Consider the following 17,267-nt stretch of genomic DNA (forward strand, 5'->3'; position numbering starts at 1 on the left):
AGTTCAAATAATTTTTACGAAAATTGAACGTACAAAATATATTTGTATTTTGTATATTGGCTCATAAATAATTTGGTAAATTTTGGTAAAATTAATTAGTTAGCTGGTGACATATAAAACTCGTTTTTATTCTACTGTAATGCGCACATTGACATTGGCTAAAGGATCTCAAGATATCAATGTCTCGTTTTTGATGCCGCGTGCAATACTAAGACGTCTCAGTAAATTATACTTGATGGTCGTAATAATATAATCAGCGTTCCTAAAATGATCTAATGGAACTACCTTGGAGCCATGGACCCTTTGAGCTCCCTATCTAAAAGTCACGGACCCCTTTATAAACATCATAATATATGGTGTTTATAACAATGCATTGTAAACTGAAATGTTTTATTTGCCATGGATCCTAGTATATCGCTGAAATTGAAGAGGGAGAGAGAATTACGTGTTTGCTGGTTAGAGTTTTTGTTGTTTTGTACTACTCACCCGAAATCAGGTACTATCCAGCGATTGATGCACATAGATGATAAAAGTCTGGACCCAAAAACCTAACAAGACAACGGGACCACCCCACGGGAATTGCATTAGCCCTGAACCCAGGCTAGCACAATCCCAACAGAGCTCGATCATTAAACCACACCCATATGATAGCCGTCGCCTATCCTTTTAGGGTTTTATATCATTTATCCAATCACTACAAGACAGAAATAGCTGTAAATAACTAGCTAGAAAAACCAATACTGGCACTAAAATTTCTTTCCAAGCTAAAACTTTTGCATTTTAGAAGCATGTGACAAGTGTGATGTGAAAGAAACTCAAAAGATCTCTTTTTCGACGAATCAACTTCAACTGTCTCAATAATCAGCATCATTGTCAGGTGCAGATGACAGCGACGCTGACCCAGACTACGCAGCAGAAAATTACGAAAACTCCTCTGAGAGTGACATAGACAGTGACATGGTGCATCGTTCTCTCACTGTACAAAAGGCCAGTGAGTTTACTACGCTACTGCTTGTGAGTTTAGTTCGATACTAATTTATTCCAGCTGCTCAGAAAAAATTTTCCCAGCTACATTATGTTTTTGGATTCTGATTTAGTACTTTGCATTCCACAATCATTAAATACGAACAAAATCTTTGTTCGTTTAAAAAGTTTTTCACGTTATTTCTTTTAGTTAAAATTAAAACATCTTTGTTTGTATGGGTATTTTTCAATTTGTTATTTAACGTTTATTTTAATAGCTATATAGTATATTAACAAGCACAATTTGCATTTTTGAAACATAATGTGCATATCTTGTTTGAAGTTTAAACCATAACTGTCATGAACAACTTTTATCGTATTTACTAGGTAAATCAGACACGCTGATTCCGATTTTGTACTCAAAATAATGATTAGTCCATAAATACGTGATGTAACCTAGCTTTTTAGGAACAGAAGTTACGCAGGGATGTTTAGACCGATTAAGAATAATAGAGATGGGGTGTTTTAAAATCCATTAATATCTAAATTCAGCCTTAAAAATAATATCAGTCTTTTCTAAAAGGTAGATAAGCTGGTTAGACATGAAACTATGAAATGGTTAGACAAGTTCAAACCCAGCAGGATGTGAGATTCCAATTCCAAGATTTTAATAGCTAAAGCTGGATACGCCAAAAGGCATACACACCAACAAACTTTGAGATTTCTATATACAGTATATAGAAACTGAAATGCTTTTTTATCCTAAATTATTTCATAACTCAATGAAATTGTTCATCATAATGGAATTATGATTCATCTACATCAAATTTGCATATTTGTTGCACTTTTGGCTTTATCATTAGTAGAGTTAACTAAGTCAGGTAAACTAGTAGTTTTATTAGTACAATCAAGCGTGCCTCAGTAGAACAATGCGTGAGTTTATCCTAACAATTGGGTCGCGATCTCGGTAAGTGGGGTTAAGTCGCACGTATTGAATTTGCGTTATAGCGATCGCAAGTTAGTGAACTCAATTCCACGTGCATTTGTTGTGTTTTGAAAACTACATTTATTTAGGCCAATCAAGAATGCTCTTTCAAAATCTGAACTCTGTTTAACGAACAGAAGCTTAAAACAGCCTAAATTTGCCTCGCGAAGCCGTTGCTATGCAAACCGGAAATAGTAAAACATGGCGTCGCAAAAGTCGAACGAGCGTTTTTTTTTCATCGACTCGAGTGTTAATAAAGAAATAAATGATACCTTCGAAGAATACTTTGGCAATTTAACTGATACAGAATCATCTGATGAAGAGGAAAGTTTTGATGTGGATGATGTTTCATGTCCGATCGATGCTGAAGATAATTATGAAAAGGTAATTGCACGGTTAGAAGAGCAAGAAGCCGTTAGAGTTCAGACTGCGTTAGGAAATTTCCTTCACGAAAGTGAACTTCACGCTGGTAATGAAAATGTTAACCTTCCTAACCACTCTCTTTTTTGTAAATGTTCCTGTAAGTTGGGACCAGAAGGCTCCAAGTGTTTACTTCAATTTGATAACAATGAAATCAGTCTCTGTAGATATGCTTGCTCTGAGCTATCCACTACTGAGTTGGACATTGCTATCTTAGCAAAGATTGAATGTGGATTTCATGCTAGTGAGCACACAGTTTCGACCAAAAGAGCTAGTAATCTACTTAGACAGAAAGCTAGAACTGAATATAAGCACTATAATAAGCCAGTATGCAGACATATGTTTGCATATATGCACACTATATGTGTCAACACGCTGGACAAGATGGTAAAGCACTACAAGTCGGTCCGGTCAATCATTCCAAGGAAGCTAAATCGCGGAAGCAAAACAAAAATCACATATGAACAGTCCGTATGCTTTCAAAGATTCATGACAAATTTCCTGCAACAGCACAGTTTAGTGCTACCTGGTAGATTGAACGGAATATCTAGAGAAGCTACGGAAGTGTTGCCTTCACACATGACTAAAAAATATGTCTACAGCAAATATTGTGAAGCAAACTCTAATGCTGAATTTTTAAAAGTCAGCATCTCTAGTTTTAAACGACTGTGGAAGTTGCTGTTCCCTGGAGTACACTGCTGTAAACCAATGTCAGATCTGTGCTGGACTTGTCAGCGGAACAACACCTTTATTTACCAGTAAGTATACTAAGGTTTGCTACTATAGTCTAATGTTTGATGTAGCTAAATCTTGAATTATCTTTATACAAGACTCTTTAGTGTGCTTCTATACAATAATTTAATTTTCAGTCTGTGCTATGATTTAATAATCAATTGTTTTCATATCAGTTTTTTTTCTTGTAAAAGGTTTGATATTGTTTATCGTAGAAGTACATCTAAATCTGATGAGGAAAAACATGCAGTCTTGAAGCAACAGGAAGATCATCTAGCAGTTGCCTCCCAGGCTAGATTACATTACAGAGATATGATAGCTAAAGCTAAATCAAAAAAATGCATGCACATTTCATTTGATATGGCGCAGCAAGTGCATTATCCATCAAATCCATTACAGCCAGGACCTGTATACTTTAAGACACCAAGAAAGTGTGCAATATTTGGAATCACAGATGAATCCCTACCCCGTCAGACAAACTACCTAGTTGACGAGGCGATTAGCATAGGCAAAGGATGCAACAGTGTGATATCCTATCTGCATCACTACTTGGAGACACACCAGTCTGACGAAGCTAAAAACTCCCTGATCATACACGCAGATAATTGCGCAGGACAAAATAAAAATAATTACATGCTTATGTACCTGGCTTGGAGAGTGGCTAAAGGCTGTCATCATAGAGTCGAGTTAAATTTTATGATAGCGGGACACACAAAGTTTGGGCCTGATCTCTTTTTTGGAATATTCAAAAGAAGATACCGGAAAGAGTTTGTTTCGTCATTAGATGAAATAAAACACTGTATTGAGAGATCTTCTACTCTTAATTTGGGAGTTCTTGTAGGCTCACAAGATGGAAAAGTCCTTGTGCCTACGTATGATTGGAGTTCATACCTACAAACTTACTACAGAAAAATTCCAGGAATCAAAACAGCACATCAGTTTGTATTTGATAGTAAATCACCAGAAAATGTAACAATTAGACAATTCAGCAATTCAACCCTCAGCGCTACTCAATCCTTCAATATAAAACCAATCGATAACTCCATGCCTGACCAGCTGATGCCACTTGGATTGCCAGTTGATCGACAGCATTACCTGTACAACAATATAAGAGAATTTTGTAAGGAGCATTGCCGAGACTTAGTTTGCCCCCCGGTGAAAATACCGAAAACTCTCTCCAACACTTCCGATGCATCTAGTATGAACGAGTGTCCATCTAAACAACGGAAGAAATATTAACAGTGAAGTAGCCAAAATCAGCCACATATTCCGCCCTTGAATTTGGACTCTTTATAGATTATTATTAATATGAATCATTACTAATGAAAATATTTTAATTGAGCTATTGGTATTTGCAATTAAATTTTATTGTATCGCCTATAAGGTGAAAAGCATTGTTATGCTACACGTTGCCATATGCTTACAAGTGCAATAACAAGTGCAATAACAGTGCAATAACAAATCGATTTTTTTGCAATCAACAAAATTTGGTTGTCAACTTGTAGCTAATATTATCTATAAACATTAAATATTTACAACTTTCTAATTTAGATATTCAGATTCAGCATAAAATTCTGTCCCAGAGTCTAGGTATTTGTGTAATTACGCTTAAATTTAGTAGTGGTTGCTATGGTGATTCTAACGGTAAACAACTAGTTACGTGACTCGAAACTTTAAGGGCAATTTTCTCGAGTTATCGTTTCAACTGTTTTAACAAGATATATGTAGACTTTTGACTATAAAATCAGTTCTAATTAACGTAGAAACAAAATTCTTTCTGCAGAGAATTGTGTAGGTTTTTCTTTGTTAAACTGGGCTACTATCTAAATTTTGATATTTTCCAACTTAACCCCACTTTCTGAGATCATGACCCAATTGTCTGATTGTCTTCATGCAGAACGGCAGCACGGTATTGAAGACATAGCATTTGGAGAAAGTTCGTTAGATGATGAGCAGACCCACTATGCACCATGGGAAAAAACAGATGGCTTCAGGTGAGTGAGCTTGAGAGGGCTTGTCAATTGAATAAAATAGTTTTTTTGACCACGATAGGCACTTTTAGCATATAAAAATGCCATATACACTAGAAATTCCACTGTCATACAGCCCACAACCAAAGTGATATTGGAAAAAAGAAAGGGTACTGATGGTTGAGAAATGCAATATTAGCAGTCAAATAGGATAACTGCAATGGTAGCTGTAATGTACTGGGTATGGGTGTTATTATATACAACAAATAGCAATAATGAAAGGAAAAGATTATGTGTTTATATCTCTCCTCCTGCAAAAAGAGAAATGCAATATTGGCCAATATTAGAAGTGAAATGCACTGATATTATTAGAATAACCAATATTATTAATATAGTAATAATATAAAACCAATGCACAATTTTGTTTACATTTCAAGATATCATAGCTAACAATATCACGAAGTTGTGATATTTATATAGATTTTTAGAAAATCTGTATTACGTAGTCATTGTTCTGTAGTCATCCAAACTTATAATTAACTATTGTAATAATCTCATAAGAACTGTTAGAAAAAATATCATCGAAATTCCCTTTAGTTATACTGCGTTAGATTTTTAGAAAATCTGTACTACATAGTCATTATTCTGTAGTCATCCAAACCTATAATTAATTATTGTAATAATCTCATAAGAACCGTTAAAAAATATCATCGTCATTTCCTTTACTTATACTGCGTTGGACATCAGTTAGAATACGAAAGTACTCAAATGTGTCGGCAAATGAAATTGAAGATGGAAAAATTGAAATCGGCAAGAATGGAACGATTTCTGTACTCCTATGTTAATTGCCGAAACCTTCGGCAATTCGACAATGCTATAGACTGGTGAAATGTGCACGTTTTTTTTGTGAAATGCGCAAGACTTTATCGTTCTATTCTCTGTCACTCGGCGTTTCAATTTCCGGTCTTAACTTTTATTAAACCAAGCTTTTCAAGCGTTTTGTGGCTATTTTCGTCCAAATTAATCTGTCTATTTGTGTATAATCCGATCAGATGAGTTAGTATTAGGAATTTGCGGTAACCTTTCAAAGGTTTGGTAACATATTTAAATAGGTTTATATGCGTTTTGTATCATTATTATACTTAAACGACTTTACTGAAAAGTAGTTAAATTTGTTGATAGGATTTCGTTGCAAGGGTTTGATGACGGCCGTTAACGGATAATTTTTCGGGAGTTGTGTGCACATGTGCATTTATCATTAATCTCCCAATCAATCGCTTCACTCTTGTTTGGTCGTGGGATAATTCTTTCTGCTCATTGCAAGTATGCATAATTGTATTTTATTATTGAAATTTTTTAAAAATACCCTCATTGATAAAAAAAGTAGTGTGTTTGGTGTTATAAAAATTTGGCAATATCGCGCTTTCAAGATGCATTGAATAACCGCCTATCATGCCTAGCATGCATACTCAACTGCTAAAGCCTGAATTTGTAGTAACAGTCCCGGTCTGCAAGGTCCCAGATGAAAAAAAGAAATGCTATTCACGAGCAGGTCGGTGTCTGTATTGCAAGCAACTATTCACCTCTCGCATATCACGGCATTACAAATGCCAACACAAAGACAGAAGTTTAGTTCAATAGGCTACTTTGCTGCCAGAAAAGCAACAGCAGAAACTTCTCTACAAGTTGCAACAGCTAGGAAATTATCAGTACAACTGCAGGATACGTTCTCATTTGCGGCTGTAGGTGATAGAGTGCATGGATGTTCAATGCGCTAGCTGCCTTTAATAGGCTTTAGTCATTAGTTCATTAGCTAAATTAGTTTTAGTTGTGCTAAAATGGTATAGGGTACATGCAAATGTGCAAAGATTTTGAGAAAAGTGATGGTTTCAGCTCATATGTTTGTGGACAATTATATTCTCTGCTTTGAATTGTAAATAGCTACATTAGATCTATGATTTAAAATACATAGAATACATGTTTAATCTAACTATTGAGCTTGCATCACCTTGCAAGAAAACATAGTCATTCAGTATGTTATTGCAATATCACTATTTCAGGTTATTGCTGCTGGAGGAGAACTGGTGGTTACTTGCAGACCTACAGTACCTCTTCCTGCCCACCAATTTTTGCTGTGCACAATGTGTTTAGGATTTCTTAATAAAAAAACATCGGCAGCTCATGCCAGAAAGTGTCCCCTGGCAGATGAAAGTATAAAGCCTACTAACTCCAGTCAAGAAGGATACCTCATGCTTGTGCCTCATCTGCCCAAAAGTACCCAGCTAGAGACTAAAATATTGCTGGGAATGAAAGAAACAAAGGAGAACCGAGGTAAATTTTTATTATTAACAATTGAATATGCTTTGTATTGGTCTAAATTAAATTGTTCACAAATCTGGTTACATCAGTAAATCCTAAAACCTATGAAGAAACAAAATGAAGATTTATCAACTTGTCCTGTATAGCAATATAATCTAAAATTATTAGTTTCACAAAGGTTTATCTACCTTTCAGCTTCTTTTTTATCTATAGCTTTCTTTTCCACGGTATACCTCATATATTTTTGTCTGTAGCTTGCTCTTCCATGGTATACCTCATATATTCTTGTCTATAGCTTTCTCTTCCAATGTATACCTCATATGTTCTTGTCTATAGCTTTCTCTTCCATGGTATACCTCATATATTCTTGTCTATAGCTTTCTCTTCCATGGTGTACCTCATATATTCTTGTCTATAGCTTTCTCTTCCATGGTATACCTCATATGTTCTTGTCTATAGCTTTCTCTTCCATGGTGTACCTCATATATTCTTGTCTATAGCTTTCTCTTCCATGGTATACCTCATATGTTCTTGTCTATAGCTTTCTCTTCCATGGTATACCTCATATATTCTTGTCTATAGCTTTCTCTTCCATGGTATACCTCATATATTCTTGTCTATAGCTTTCTCTTCCATGGTGTACCTCATATATTCTTGTCTATAGCTTTCTCTTCCATGGTATACCTCATATGTTCTTGTCTATAGCTTTCTCTTCCATGGTATACCTCATATATTCTTGTCTATAGCTTTCTCTTCCATGGTATACCTCATATATTCTTGTCTATAGCTTTCTCTTCTATGGTATACCTCATATATTCTTGTCTATAGCTTTCTCTTCCATGGTATACCTCATATATTCTTGTCTATAGCTTTCTCTTCCATGGTGTACCTCATATATTCTTGTTTTCAGTTTTTATTGCCTTTTCTTGTAGTTTAATCTGGTTTTAATTTTTCGTTCTTTTCAATCTTTTTTCTTCATTCTCTTGATGTTGTTATCTTTCCTTGCTGTGAGAGTCTCATGTTGTATTCTTTATAGTTTTTCACTCACAATTGTTTTTATGAATGTTTGTAAAATGACCATACAACAGTGTTTGCCTTGACAGTTGTACCTATTCGCTAGTAATCTAATGTCAAGAGACTGTTTGCTATAATTTTTTCACGTGTTTCTTTAGCTCTTTGACTAGTATTGCAACTGTTTTTCCAATAGCACTTTTGAAAATATTTTAGGTCTGCTGGCTATTATCGAGAGGGGCGCGTGAATCAAGCTGTTTGGAAAAACAAAATTTTGACAATGGGCGAAAACCTTAAGTTCAGCGATATCAACAATATTCGCAACAAACTGAGAAGTTTAGGCCGCCTCCTCAAGGCCGTGCAGGCAGAGAGTTAAAGTTGGCATGACTTTACATCATACTACTGTCTAAAGTATTACAGTTGTTTTGTGAGGGCATCAAGAAAATCGAGCAAAAAGAGCACACAACTTTGTTTGACACTTGGTTAATATGTGAAGCAGTTGTGCCATCTGAGGATTGCGGTAGCAGTGGCGGCGTCAGATGCCGATGGTGATAAAAGTGGCGAACATTTCTTGAAGCTATACAAGGCGAGGTGAACCACAAACATCACATCGGCAATATGCAAAAGACAGAGTCTGGCAAAGCTTTATCAAGGAATCGACCTTACGCTGACCGCTGATTTGGTGAAGCTCACTAAGTATATAGACCAAGAAGTGAGCCAGCAATTAGCATCCCTTACAAATCGTGTATGGCTGGTGAAGTTAGCAATCTCAGCTCTCATATTGTTTAACAGCAGGAGGCCAATGGAAGTTCAAAATATGAAAGTAGCAGACTATAGGGTTTCTTTGGTGGCTGACGAAGAGCAGAGAGAAGAGATCACAAATCATTTGTCTGTAGTAGAGAAAGTAGTGGCTAGCAGGTCAGTTCTCTTTATTTTAGGGTGATCTTTTATTGAGATTTGATGTGGTAATAATTGTTTATCCTGAAAATTTCTCTAATAATTTGAAGCAAATAGAGATTCCAACTGTTCTATCACACACACAAAAGTCACACAGTTTAGTTTTATAATTGACTACTCAAGTGGTATATAAATGTGCTCATCAAAGTAGCTTCTATAGTATGTGTGTGCTTTGCGTGCGCTTAGAATTGTGCCATTATACGGGCCAGTGTACTTTCAGCTGTTAAACTGAACACTTAAAAGCAATGGGTACTTTGTGATATAATTTTTTGTAATAAGCAAGGTTATTGTTTCAAAGTGTTTGCCGAGTTTTTATTTTTTACTAAAACCTAATATTCAAGAGTGTCATACATGATACATATTAGAATTAACTGTGTGGCTGTTTGGAATGAGCAAACTAACTATAACTAATTTTTTGCTGCGGTAGAACAGAAATAACTCTTGGGTCAGAATTAATCCTGCAGTTGATTTTTGCAGTTTTCCTTAGTTAATAATTATATTATTAAATAACAGACATAGTGTAATAAAGACCAAAGTAGATTGTGTGTTAAATAGCAAAAATAAACTTTTCAATTTTTTTGTTAGTTGCAAGCAGTTTTATTGCTTGCAAATATACATAGTTGTTTCCTAAATGGGAAAAGCTCAATTTTTCTTGGTGCTTTTTTAGAATGCATTTGGTTGAAGTCAGGGGAAAGTCAACACGTCAGATAAGAAAAGTGTTTGTCCTTGTGCATGTTCAAATGAAAAAAGCTCTAGATGTTTTGTTAGCCTTGAGACCTAAGAGGTCGCTGACTACAGACTATTTGTTTGCCCGGTATGTATATAGCAATTCTACACTATCTTACATACAGGGCCGTATCCTCCTATACTGCAGCTACTGCCGTGGCAGTACTATTTTTTAGGCTCAAAATCCCGAAATTCACGTCATTTTTGCTTGATCTTTGGCTGGTGAAACGACCAAAATGTTGTTTATCGGTTGCGTGGGGAAACGGCATTTATGTAACTTTCAGTGGACGTTTATAAAGCTGTCGTCTAGTAACGTTAAACAAAGGATATGAATGCTAGTAAGTTTTAAATATCATCAACAAGATATTAGTCGATGAATTACAATATGAAACGATTATCTGAAAGGCGTTGCTTTGTGCTAAAAGCTAAAGAAATCGCGCCTCCTTGGAAAAGAATAAAAGTTGGGAAAACCAGTCAACATCGGCTCGGCTTTCAAAACGGTAAAATAAGAAGTTATTTGATCCTGCGATCGTTAGTGAGTTTTTGTGTAATCAGAATAACGATCGTTATGGTAGCTCGCACGGCAACGTTATAGCGTTGGACTCTACCGAAAGGAATGCTTCCAAACATTTCATACGGAGACAATTGTACGTACATGGTTGTATTTTTTTGTAGTAGTAGATATGTAAATGAATGCTTATGTACAAAAGATTTTGTTCATAGAAATAAATTTAAGTTTGAGTTATGCATGTAACACGCATAGCTCAAACTACTGCTGAATGGTGTAAGAGACTACTCGTCTCCTACACCATTCAGCATTGTACCCGGTGATAATTCTACCTCATGCTAGCTGTAGCCAACCCCTTTAGCAGCTTTCATTCACATTATATTTTTAATAAGCGTTGTTAAAGACAATTTCAATAAACAGTTTTATATTTAAAAAACTAAATTATAATGTCAAATTTGCTGTTAGAACATGCGCCATATCAAGAGTCAAGTGTGCTAGATTTGCATCATTTGGACTAATTATACTAAACAAATTTCTGAAGGAGAACCCCCCAACCCCGCCGAGAGGGCGCTCGGCACCCCTCTCGGACTCTCCCCGTAACACCATTTTCAAACATACAGATACAGCCCTGCTTACATATTACATATTTTATTTGCTTTAAACCAAAATCTAAATTTGAAGATCTGGAAAGCAAAATTATTGATTGATTTCTGGTGCTGTTCTTTGTGCTTGATGTATCAGGGAATTGTATTTGTCAGTGCAATGATGACATAAAGTAATTTTTGTTGCAGGGTGAACTCTTCCAGACCGTACCGCTGCACTGAAGCACTGAAAGAAGTGGTTTCAAAATGTGAGAACCTAGTTCATCCCCAACGTATCCATGCCCAAACACTAAGGAAATATTTAGCAACTACGTGTCAGGTAACCTTTTGCTGTCAGAAATTATCACTTTTTGTTATTTCACAAAACATTTCTATATGATATTTTTAGGTGCAAGTAAGAAGTCTGCATAATTTATAACTTTTACAATCGGTAAAACTGTAGCCACTTGAGAACTTTGTAATCAAGTCGGTGTATGTAGTTGCTAAACATTTACATTGCTCAATAAATTAGAATATGGAATTAGGGAATTAGGGATATCTAATTTTACTGGGGCGGTACACTTGCATTCCGGAAAACCTTTTAGTAGGTCTGAACAACTGGTAGAATTAGGCTTCAAGTTGCTGATTTGATCGCATTACTTTTGCTGTAGTTTACCATGCTAAGCTTGGCTTTGTTTTATATGTGACTAGCTGCATTACCCGTCTACAGGAGCAGATTCACGGGCAGCATAAGGTTTATTGAGAGTTGGCTTTCATACTGTAAAACAACTCCAAATATGCAGTTACATCTCCCTCTCTCCGTCTCTCCCTCTTTCCCCTCTCTCCGTCTCTCCCCTCTCCCTCTCTCCCCTCTCCCTCTCTCCCCTCTCTCTCCCTCCCTCTTCTCCCTCTTTCTCTCCCTCTCTCTCTCCCCCCTCTCCTCCTCGCTCTCCCTCTCTCTCTCCCTCTTTCCCCTCTCTCTCTCTCCCTCTTCCCCCTCTCTCTCTCCTCGCTCTCCCTCTCTCTCCCCTTCTCTCTCTCCCTCTCTCTCTCCCCTCTCCCTCCCTCTTCCCCCTCTCTCTCCCTTTTTCTTTCCCCCCCTCTCCTCCTCGCTCTTCCTCTCTCTCCCCTTCTCTCCCTTTCTCTCCCTCCCTCTTTCCCCTCTCTCCGTCTCTCCCCTCTCCCTCCCTCTTCTCTCTCTTTCTCTCCCTCTCTTTCTCCCCCCTCTCCTCCTCGCTCTCCCTCTCCTTCTCTCCCTCTTTCCCCTCTCTCCCCCTCTCTCCCTCCCTCTTCCCCTCTCTCTCTCTTCCCCCCCCCTCTCCTCCTCGCTCTCCCTCTCTCTCTCCCCTCTCTCCCTCCCTCTTCCCCCTCTCTCCCCCTCTCTCTCCCTCTCTCCCTCTCCTCCTCGCTCTCTCTCTCCCCTTCTCTCTCTCTCCCTCTCTCCCCCCCCCCCTCTCCTCCTCGCTCTCCCTCTCTCTCCCTTTCTCTCTCTCTCCCTTAGTTCAACGCAACACTTGCGGATAGACAACATTTTTGGTTTTTCTGTCGGGCGTATGAAGAAACAGTTTTCGGCGTGTGCCTACTTTTGAGCAGGCGACGTATAGCTGGTCATGGCTGATGCAGGGTGACAGTAAGTCGATAGCAGCTGCTCTCTTTCTTTTCACAATAGCGTATCGCAACCCTCGGAGTACTCGTGAAAGTTCTGTAATAGTAAGTTACAGTAGGCCTACTCGTAGCTGGAAAAAATTAGTAACTCGGCTGCTGAAGGAAATTAACATGACCCACTATCACGAACAGCGGCAAATCCAACGTTATTAAGTAGTGGAGATGTGGCAATTCATAGACAATACAACATCGTATAAGAAACACTTACCTTTTTGATGTGGAAATTTAGTAGGTGAGAAATGCGTTTTTCCAGTGGCTCCAAGAAACAAACGTTTACGCGACCTTCTCGGTACACGTTGGCAGTAAATATTAATTGCATGTAAATAACTACTCGTTAATTTATTTTATTTAATGAATAGTACATTTGTATAGCTGTATAGACACCTTTGTATAGGCCGCAGAACTCAGGAAAGGTGCTTTTTAACACGGCAGAAAATTTGCCGTTTAAAAAGCGTGCTAACCGGGGATTTCGGTTAATGCGCCCGAGCGGTAAAAGAAAAACAACAGAATCGCCACCCCTTTATATAAGCCGTTTGGCTCAAATCGTCAGAGAAAAGTAGCGGCTAATAGTCCATATTACGAAATTACTATATTACGAAATTACGACAATTAGTACTCATATTAATTCGGTTGGCTTCGTTCGACCGAATGGAAAAAGAAAGACCGCTCTATAATTTATTTACCGTTACTACACATTAATTCAGTTCGCTTCGTACGACCGAAATTCGTACGACGATAAAAGGAAAGACCGCTCTATAAGGCGGACAATCAATCTATCAGACAGACAACGATTGCCGTTTATATAGTAGATTAACATGCAGACTAACGAAGAGAAGATGCTAGCAGACCACTTGGGACATGATTTGAATATACACGCCGACATATACTCGCTACAATCCAGCGGAGTAGAAAAAGTAAAGTTAGCAAAAAATTTTCTTGCTGTTCAAGCCGGGTAGCTGCACAAGGTCCACAAGCTCGATAAAACTACGGAGCTGAATGGTGTGCAAGTTCCAACTTCAATCCATGGCAATGGTAAGTTATTCTTAATGATAGTTTTAACTTTTGTTGTGTTATAATGCAATGTCACTGTGCTCAACTAATGACCAAATCAAGTCTCCCAATTTCAATACATGTACATACCTACTACGCATAGCTCACTGTAAATCATAGGACTGCTTAAACAAAACATTAGACTACTTAGAGGTGGTAAATCTGAGAATTTGTAGAGGGAAACCGAAATATGTTAAAACTTAACAATGTATCCTAAAAAATTTGTTATGAATAGATTTTAAATGAAATCATGTCTGAAAATACTTGTTTTATTATTTAAAAGTCATGTTTCTTTGGTGTTATCTCCAGATCAGCTTCTGCCATTTAGTTTTAGTTATTGGTGAAGTCTGTTGGCTTGACTAATTCTTCACCCTTTCACTGCCATCCATGTACGAATTTAGCTTTTCGCCTACTGCCAGCAATTTTACTGTTAAGTATCGATTTGGTAGCGTGATACATATCCACTATTTTTTCAGTTTAAACATCAATAGGCCAATTTTTTTTTTATATTTTATGCTTTCAACATGTTTATAAATGTTCATAAATATTTATAAATGCGCTTACGGCAGTGAAAGGGATTAAGCTAAAACAAACTAGGTGTTTTTATCATGGGTGTCATGGGGAGCGCGGAAATATTGCTGGCGTGTGCTCAAACACACTGAGGCAATTCAGCAGGGAGGGATAACATGGGTACCCTTGCAAACAGCCAACAAAATTCTGGATCACTAATTTCTTAGGAGTTGTTAAACAATTTACGTAAATATGGCGCCTCCTAGAAAACGATGCAAACGACTTCAGCTTTTGTAAAAGCTGATCTCACTTTGACTAATTGCACTCCACAAAAAGACAAAACAAAAAACAATTGATGTATTTTAATGATGCAGTTTAACAATTTGTATATTTCATTTACTTTATTGTAGTTTTTATGATAATAAATTAATGTTTGTCATTCTCAACACGATCAACATGCACCATTATTTACTCCTAAATGTTGGTTTTCGACTCGATATCTTTGTAATTCTTTCTGATTGTTACGTATTGAATATCTGTACTCTTAATACATATATAAACAGTCCAGTGTTCGTTTTGGTGATGTTCCGAAAGTAGCAAAATTGCAAAATTTGTTGCTATACGATAGTAGATATTATGTTTAAGGAGAAAACAACCACTCGAAGTAGACCTCGGGTGCAATAAAGTTTTGATTTAGCAATAGAAGTCGTAGCATAACCTTTTTTATAGTTTCTGTCTCTCAGTCGCCAAATTTAGCAAAACTATGGCTGTCTAAGTCAAAGCGTGCCGACTTAACTTTTCGCAGACTACCTGATAGTGCGGTCGTGTGCATTTGGCACTTCCATGAGAGTCAGCTTTATTCGGAGCAATTTGGGACAACTACAAGATTAAGAGTGAAAAAGGGAGAGGTTCCATTCCTTAATGGTGTTGTACCATACAGCAAGAGAGCATCGTCAAACAGGAAAACCTCAAACGTAAGTAATTTATGAAGAATTTTAAATAAATATTAATAACAAATATAGTTATTTTATAATATAAGTTAATAAATATAATAAGTCAAAATATGTAGTACTGAGTACATTAGTACAAAGAAATGATTTGATATGACTGGGTGACAATGAGACTCAGGCGGAGTTGCATAGGCTACGTTTGATGTTAACCTTATCCACTTGAATTAACTTGCTTAACTGAGTAAAACTTAGTGAAGGAATTTAAATTTTCTGTTCGGTTTGAATTGTCAGAAATGCTTTAATTTTTCATAAAATACATGACTAATAATATCATAAAATTTGGATTGCAGTATTATTGTTATATTCATGCTACCATTATTAATATAGGCTTTTCAGATCACTTGAATCGATTAGCCCACATGATTACATTTGTAGTATTTGCGTTGTTTTGTAACGCTGTTTCATCAAGAGAAAACCTAAGTTTTACAATCTAATTATATAATAATGAATTGCAGATTTAAATTAGGCCTCAGTTTGTTATTGATTGTGTTGCCATTTATCTTTTCCTCTATAGTTTTAGCAATCATCCCATGCAAGTATACAAACCATGTCGCTAATATTCACAGAAGCTTTCCAGGACACAACAAGTTCATCCAGTGCTCTCATGAACCAATTGATCCGTGAGTGATGAAAAAATGTATTATTTATATCCAATGTTGGCATGAAAGCTGTATGTTGAATCTAATAATATATTCAGAAAAATCAAAGCACAGGGAGATGTGTAAGATAATATTTCATATATCACTTAGAATGCCTTTGGTTTGCGATATAAGAATATGTAATCATTTGTTGCGTAATAGTAAACAGAAATTGTACAAATGGTAAATATTCCGCTGCTGGTTGACATTTGAATAAACAAAAACTTTTACAGATTTATAATATCTTGAAAAATTACAACGAATAATTTGACGTTTACAGAGAAATGGAAAGAAAGGTGAAATGGTTAATTCCAGGAAGTGCAGGGCACAAAGTCCTTTGTGATGCGTTAGGGCAAGCAAGACTGTTAAACACTTACCATCTGTTGAACCATGGTCAACACACGGGTGCTTTAGAAAACCTCCACAGCCTCATATTAAGTTATGCACCAAAGCGAATAGACGTTGATCCCCCAGGATATTTTACAAGAATTAAACTAGCAGTAATAGATCACAACATGAATGTGGGAAGAGAAGTTCTGACTGGTAAGCTGTATCTGCAATAAAATTATACATGGATTATATTACTTGTCATCAAGGATACAACTTTTACAGCTTGTACAACATTAAAGATAAATTTATGCAGAGATTGTAATAACACAATTAATAACTGGCTTTAAATTTTAACTATTATAAAATTATTATGTGATTAGTTTTATTTGAGATATTTTTTGATAAAATTAATATAACAGGCTATTCAAATTATAAATATTATGCAGTTCTTAGTACAGTAATACTTCAACTTACGAGTGCTCCAACGCACGAGAAACTTGAGATACGAGCCAGCATTTAAGCAAGTTTTAGCACTAACATACGAGCCATGTTTGAGATACGAGCACGTGAGTCAGTTGCCAAGTATGCCGGAGGTGTTTTATGAGAACAGCATCACTCTGTATTTTTCAACTGCTCAGGTTATACTTTTGTACCGTGTTTTTGTGCACGATTTTCTGTGCAGAATTATGTGAATTAAAAGTACTGTGCGTAGACCGAAAGTTTGCCAGTAAAATGAAAGATGAAGTGCAAAGAAAAAGCAAATGATAACAATTGATATTAAACGGAAAATTATTGAAAAATATGCGAAATGTGTATGCATGATTGAGCTAGCTCAGCAATATGACAGAAATACATCCACAATTATCAAACAGAAGGATTATATTCAAGGCAT

The 17,267-nt window shown here is 36.5% G+C and overlaps 1 long non-coding RNA gene and 1 pseudogene across 1 annotated transcript; both read left to right on the forward strand.

Annotated features, from left to right (window-relative positions):
* Positions 1–902: 902 nt before the first annotated feature.
* On the forward strand, positions 903–6,793 carry LOC137386803 (uncharacterized). Its single transcript, XR_010977840.1, has 3 exons — positions 903–991; positions 4,998–5,094; positions 6,566–6,793. It is a non-coding gene; the product is annotated as an uncharacterized lncRNA (long non-coding RNA).
* Positions 6,794–7,211: 418 nt separating this feature from the next.
* On the forward strand, positions 7,212–16,608 carry LOC137387921 (uncharacterized; annotated as a pseudogene).
* The last annotated feature ends 659 nt before the right edge of the window (positions 16,609–17,267 follow it).

Source organism: Watersipora subatra, chromosome 2 (assembly GCF_963576615.1).
Source record: "Watersipora subatra chromosome 2, tzWatSuba1.1, whole genome shotgun sequence".
In the NCBI taxonomy this organism is placed as follows: domain Eukaryota; kingdom Metazoa; phylum Bryozoa; class Gymnolaemata; order Cheilostomatida; family Watersiporidae; genus Watersipora; species Watersipora subatra.